Source organism: Elephantulus edwardii, unplaced genomic scaffold (assembly GCF_000299155.1).
Source record: "Elephantulus edwardii isolate Elephantulus edwardi_28Jun2011 unplaced genomic scaffold, EleEdw1.0 scaffold00310, whole genome shotgun sequence".
In the NCBI taxonomy this organism is placed as follows: domain Eukaryota; kingdom Metazoa; phylum Chordata; class Mammalia; order Macroscelidea; family Macroscelididae; genus Elephantulus; species Elephantulus edwardii.
Genome location: NW_006400060.1, coordinates 318,474 through 325,113, shown reverse-complemented (window position 1 = coordinate 325,113; position 6,640 = coordinate 318,474). Strand labels below are relative to the sequence as shown.

General features: G+C 43.4%; 1 pseudogene; it reads right to left on the bottom strand.

Annotated features, from left to right (window-relative positions):
• Positions 1 to 5,355: 5,355 nt before the first annotated feature.
• On the bottom strand, positions 5,356 to 6,066 carry LOC102855328 (annotated as a pseudogene).
• Positions 6,067 to 6,640: the final 574 nt, after the last annotated feature.

Below are 6,640 nucleotides of genomic sequence, written 5' to 3'. Positions count from 1 at the left end.
ACAGCCTCTGAAACATTGGACCTTATATTTTCAGTAGTGTTTTCTTTTTTTTTCCTGTGTTGCTAATGCCTTGTTTGTTTTCTCTGCAATATTCTGCATTGTCTTTTTGAACTCCCCCTAGTTTTTGCTTGTAATATCCTGTAATTCATCAAGTTTGTCTTTCATACATTGAATATATTCAATCACTCCTATTTTAAATTCTGTGTCAGGAAGTTCCATCAGACTTTCTGGCTTTAGGAAATCCAATGATACTGTGTCACCCTTTTGGTGTGACAGCTTGCTTTGCTCTTGTGTATTGTGTGGGATAGCTTGCTTTCTTCGAGACATTAATATGTTCTTGATCTGAGGACAATGCTGTAGAGATCAGTTGGGCAGCTACCCCACTTGTGTGTTTCTCTGATCTTCTGACTTCAGAGAAATGTCAGTTCAGAGCCTGTGACGGCAATCTCTTATTGGTAAGACAGTTCAAGGTGCTCCTGATTAAGGCAAGTCGATTGCCCAGATATGTAGGCACTGGTGTGGAGCCAAATGGGGTGAGGCAGGCACAGGGTTGGGGTGACCACAAGGGCAGGTCAAACACTTGGGGGGCCTCACTCAAACCTCTGCTGTCTGAGTGTGCTCACGATTGGAGTCCCTACTCAAATTTCCACTGTTTCCCACCCAGTGGTTTTCTCAGTGTTCCCTGCCTGGTGGCATTTACACAGGTGCCCTCACACAGCAGCCCTTGCTCAAGCAGGGTTAAGGATCCAACAGGACCCGAGAAGTCAAGGCCAAATTCCCATCGATCCACTAGCCTCTGGCTGGTCTGCAGAGTTCATAAAAGCCAGCCAGTGGCTGGCTCATTTCTGGGCAGACGCTGCGGCCAAAGAGAGCTTAGTCAAATTCCCCACCAGTGGGCACGCTCTTGGGTGCTCTCCCAGGTAATGAGCAATGCCCCAGAAACCCAGTCAGGATCCTACCGGCCTTTCTCCTCTCATATTAGTTCCACAACAGTACTTTGGAGAGGTCCCTAACAGCAGACTTTCCCCTTCCATATGTCTTTTAATTTCCTGGATGCTGTTGCTAAGAGTGTTGACTGCAGGGCCAAGCAAACTAAAGCTGTGAATAATCTCAATCTCTTCACCATCCATCCTGATGCTGCTAATTGGTCCAGTGGTGATTTTCTAAGTATTTCTCCATTTCTTCTAGGTTTTCATATTTGTTTTAGTATAATTTTTCATAATATTCCATTGTTAACCTTTTTTATTTTAGTTGGTTCCTTTGTGACATTGCCCATTTCATCTCTTACTCAGATTATTTGTGTCTTTTACTTCTGTTCTTTTGTTAGTTTTGCTAGTGATTTGTTGATTTTATTGACCTTTTTAAAGAACCAACTCCTGGTTCTGTTGATGGTTTCAATTGTTTTAATTGTTTTTCTGTTTTCTATTTCATTTATTTCTGCCCTAATTTTTATAATTTTAGGGGTTTTGGAGGGTTTTCTTGGTGTTCTTTTTCAGTTTGTTGAAGATTTTTGGTTAGAGAGTCAATGGTCTTTTTGCCTGTCTTTTAATGTGTTTATATGTTTGCTTATTGCTGTAAATGGACCTCTGATTACTGCTTTGGCTGTTTCTTATAGGTTTTGGTAAGTTGTGTTTTCATTGTAATTTGTTTCAAGAAATTTTTAAATTTCATTTTTTATTTCTTCTAGTACCCACTCATGTTCAAGCAAGGTGTTGTTCACCTTACAAATGTACTTTTTTTCTTCTTTATCCTCTTGTTATTAATTTCTAAATTTATAGCATTGTCTCTCCTGTGACTCAATGACACTTAACAATAACATCAACATGGAGAGAGAGATCAGCTGGAACAGTGGACAGAAGGTGATGCTACCAAGCTGAAAGTGGGTGACTTTTAATCTGCGGCCCTCAGGCCTGCCTTTCCTTGTTTTTGTTCAGACATTCCTCTAGGTCGTATAGCCCTGGTGTACAAGTTGCCATACAACGGTAACTTGTGTTTGCTGTGAGGTTGAACACTGTGACACTGATATGTCAAATGTGTTAATGGCTGGTTACCCAATGAGGACAAAGAGTGGGGTGGAGCTCCCTGATTAAAACAAGCTTAGAAGGAGGAGTGGCATCCACTTCTGTAATAGCTTGCCTCTGGAAACCCTATGAATCTGGAAAGAGAATGAGAGACACCCAAGCGTTGAGGACTCTCCTTCATAGGGTCGCTATGAATCCCATGTGACTCAACGGCACTTAACAACAACAACAACATAGCATTGTAGTCTGAGAAGACGCTTTATATTATTTCTATGCTTTTGAATTCATTGATGCTTGTCTTGTGTCCTAAAATGTGACTTATTCTGGAGAACGTTCTATGCACATTGGCGAAGAAGGTACACTATGTTTGGTGGGTTTTTTTTGGGGGGGGACATGTATTATTACCTTATAAATATCTATAAGATCAAGTTGGTTTATTGTGTAGTTTAAATCTTCAGGATCTTTATTAAGTTTGTTTTTGGAGGTTCAATGTTTTCTTGAGAGTGGTGTATTAAAGTCTCCAGCTACTATAGTAGTGTTGTCTATTTCCTTTTTCAGTTTTGTTAATGTTTGTTTTATATATATCTTGCAGGTCTTTTATTTGGTGAATAGATATTTATTATTGTTATGTCTTCTTGTTCTGTTGATCAGTTAATCATTATGTAGTGACCTTCCTTATCCTTTATCATGGATTTTGCATTGAAATCTGTTTTATCAGAAATTAACTGCCGCAGCTAGGTTAGCCCAAGGCTAAAGGCAGTTGAGGGACTGAACATAAGGAAATGCAAGGCAGAGCATGGAGATCTGATTGGAAAACCAGGAAGCCTTGTTTTTCCCTTCAAGAATAAGCTCCAGCTGTCTCACTTCCTTCAGATTGGAATTAAAATGTCCCATGAGATCCAGCAAAACAGCAGTGACTCCCCACAAAGTACCTGACTCAAGTTCTAGTGTTGCTACCCAGCATGTTGGTCCCCTGCACAGGCATGACATCAGCCGCTCCCCTGGTCTATGTCTTTTTTTCCTTACTACTATTAAGATAATCACTTCCGTTTTGTATATTACCTTTGCTTTCACATAAATCATTGTGTCTCTTATCTAGCTACTGCTTTTTTTCACCCTTCTTGTCTTCCCATCCCTGATAACCATCGAAGAATGTTTCTTTCATAATATTGTGCTGATCATATCCTTATTATATATTGCCTTTCCTTTCACTCATTTTAATATATGTCTGTTATCTAGTTACTAATTTTTAATCACCTCTCTTGTCAGGGCTCCACGTGCAGCCAGACTCTGGGTTTTCATCTTTGGTACTCCTTACTCAGCCTTGGGAACACCATAGATTTGCACATGACAGGATCTGAGACCACATTTTAATCTTCTTGATATAATCTCACTGGCTTTGTTAACAATGAGGCTTCCAAAGCAGGACATTCAGTACTAGGACTGTGTTGTAAGCACCAGTGCTATACTCACATCTGGACTCTGGGTTTTCACCTTTTGTCCTCCTAAATCAGCATTGGGAACCCCACAGATTTTCACATGATGGGATCTGAGACTGCCATCTAATCTTCTTAATCAGCTAATGTCCATTCTCCCAGAATCCTAACAGCTTTATTAAAAATCAGGCCTCCAAGGCAGGATATTCAGTTATAGGCCAGTTATAGAACCAAGGCTCTACACACAACGGGAGTCTGGATTTTCACCTTTGGCCTTCATAACTAGACCAGTGCAGATTGTGGGACAGACAATTGACTACTCATACCCAAATTCAAATCACATCCACAGAAATAAAAATTTGATCTTTAGTTTGTCCCACCTGAATTTAAAAACCAACTCAGGAACATGTTTGAGGTCTTGAAAATTAATGAAGACCAGATGAACTGTATGAGGATATCAAGAATATCATACATGAAGATCCTTACAAAAATGGAGGAAGACGAAAAGACCAAAACGAACATCAGAAGAGACTCTGAATATTGCATTAGAGAGCTGAGAGGCCAAAGCAAAGCAAAGCAATCAAGATGTTAAGGAGATTAATAGAAGATTTTGACTCAAGAAGACAAGCCAAAGTATTATAATGAAATGGGCAAGAAGCTGCAGTCGAAAAATCAAAAGGGCTGAACTTGCTTAGCAATTCTTAAGCTAAAGGAACTAAAGAACCAATTCAAGCCTTGAGTTGCAGTATTTGAAGATGTTATGGGCAGAATGTTGAATAATCCAGGAAGCACTGAAAGAATATGGAAGGAATATACAAAGTCACTGTACCAAAAGTTATTGGCTGACAAAAAAATTTCATGAAACAACATACTATCAAGGGGCAATGGTGATGAAGGAGGACATTCAGGCTTCTGTGAAGGACTTTGCAAAAAAAAAAAAAAGGCCTCAGCAATTGATGGAATACCACTGACATATTTCAACAAAGAAATGCTGCCCTGGACATGCTCACCATGTTATGTCAAGAAATCTGGAGGACAACTACCTGGCCAACTTTTTTTTAGGTAATCCAATAGAGTGGCAGAAATTATCAAACAATACCGTTAGTATCACATGCAAGCAAAATACTGCTGAACTTTATCCAGAAATGACTGGAAGAGCACATTGACAGAGAACTACTAGAAATATAAACTGAGTTTAGAAGAAGTTGTAGCACTAGAGACATTATTGACAATGTCCGATTGACCATGCAAGAAAGCAAAGAGCACCAGAGGAATGTCTGTCTATACAAAGACATTTGTGTGGATCACAACAAATTGTGGCTAACCTTGAGGAGAATGAGAATCCCAGAATACTTGAGTGTGCTTATGTGAAATCTATACTCAGACCAGGAAGCAGTCCTCAGAAGTGAGCAAGGAAACACTGTGTCATTCAAAATCAGGAAAGGAGTGCATCAAGGATGAATCCTGTCTGCATAGCTTTTCAATCTATATACAGAACAGATCATTCAGGAAGCTGGGCTTTATGAGGAAGAATGTGGCATCAGGATTGGAAGAAGATTCATCAACAACCTACATTATGCAGATGACACAACCTTGCTTGCTGAAAGTGAAGAGGTCCTAAAGCACTTGCTGCAGAAGGTCAAGGACTGCAGCCTTAAATATGGATTGAATCTCAACATCAAGAAGACAGAGATTCTCACCACTGGGCCAATTGGTAGCACTATGATGGATCAAGAAAAGATTGAGGCTGTTAACAATTTAGGCTTGCTTGTTCCACAATCAAAAAAAAATTTTTTTTTTCACTGAAAATGACTTTATTGCAAGAGCTTGGGGGGTGCTGGGAGCCTTGGGAGAGAAAGACTGAGGGGAAACCCAGCAGGCCCCGTCTAGGCGGCCCCTCAGGGACCAGAATCTGGGGGCGCGATCTCAGGGTCCAGGGATGGCTGCTGTCTCTGCGCTCGTTCCTGTTGAAGTCTGGTTCTGTTGGCCCTGGCCCGAGCCCTCGTGTCGTTGTAGATGGCAGTGATGATCCGATCCTTTTCATCCATGAAGTTGCGGTGCATCTGCTCCAGCTTCCTGAAGGCAACGTAGTGCGGGACCACGCCTGCCAGCATGAACAGGAGGCAGTATCCCAGCACCTGTTGGTTGTGTCTGCGTAGCCGCAACCTGGCCTCAGGCCCCTGCGGTGTCGCACGATGGAACTGGGCCCAGTACTGTGCATTGGGTGGTTCCTTGGAGCTGCTATGTGCCTGGTAGGAAGGACTGCGATAGGCTGCAGGCCCCGAGGACTGCGGGGGGCTCCATGAACGGAGCTGGTGGTCATAGTTGCGCCGGCTCTGCTCATGGCTGAGCACGCGGTAGGCCTCGCTCAGCTCCACAAAGAGGTTATGTAGGGCTGGGTTCCCCAGGTCCCGGTCGGGGTGCAGCTCTTTGGACTTGGTGAAGAAAGCTCGTTTAATTTCTGCAGGGCTGGCTCCGGGATGCACACCTAGTAATTCATAGTAGTTACTGGGGCCAGACCGCTGCCCGGCGGCCGCTCCGAGGAGCCGGGTGGGCGGGCTGCGGGGCCACAGTCGACACAGACGCAAGGGCAGCAGGGGCAACATGATGGCGGGCGAGCAGCTGGGGAAAGGAGAGCGGAGTGCATGGAGCCCAGGCTCGCGCCGGACTTCAAGCACTTCGGGAAGGGGCCCGGTCCGGTTTTCTTGCGAAGGAAAACTGACGCAAACACGGGAAGCCCAACGGCGGTAGTGCCTTTCCGCTCAGCGGCCCTGGGCCTGTCCCCAGCTCTGACCCAGGAGTCCAGGAACCTGCTCTGCATCACTCCCGGGGCCTGAACCGCTGACCTAGCCACCGAGACCCTCTCCCAGATCACAATCAAAAATTTTGATACCAGCAGTCAGGAAAAGATTAATTGCATTGGGAAAATCTGCTGTTAGGGGCCTCTCTAGAAAATGGGAAAGCAATGATGTCAGTCTAGAGACTAAGGTGAACCTGATCCTGGCCATGGTCTTTGCAATTACTTGCCATGCATCAGAGAGCTGGACAATGAAGAAAGAATCAATGCCTTCAAGTTGTGCTGGAGAAGCATTGTGAACATACCATGGACCGCCAAGAAAATATATAGGTCTGTCTTGAATAAGGTTAATCTGAGTTTCTCCTTGGAGGCTAGGATTTTGAAGC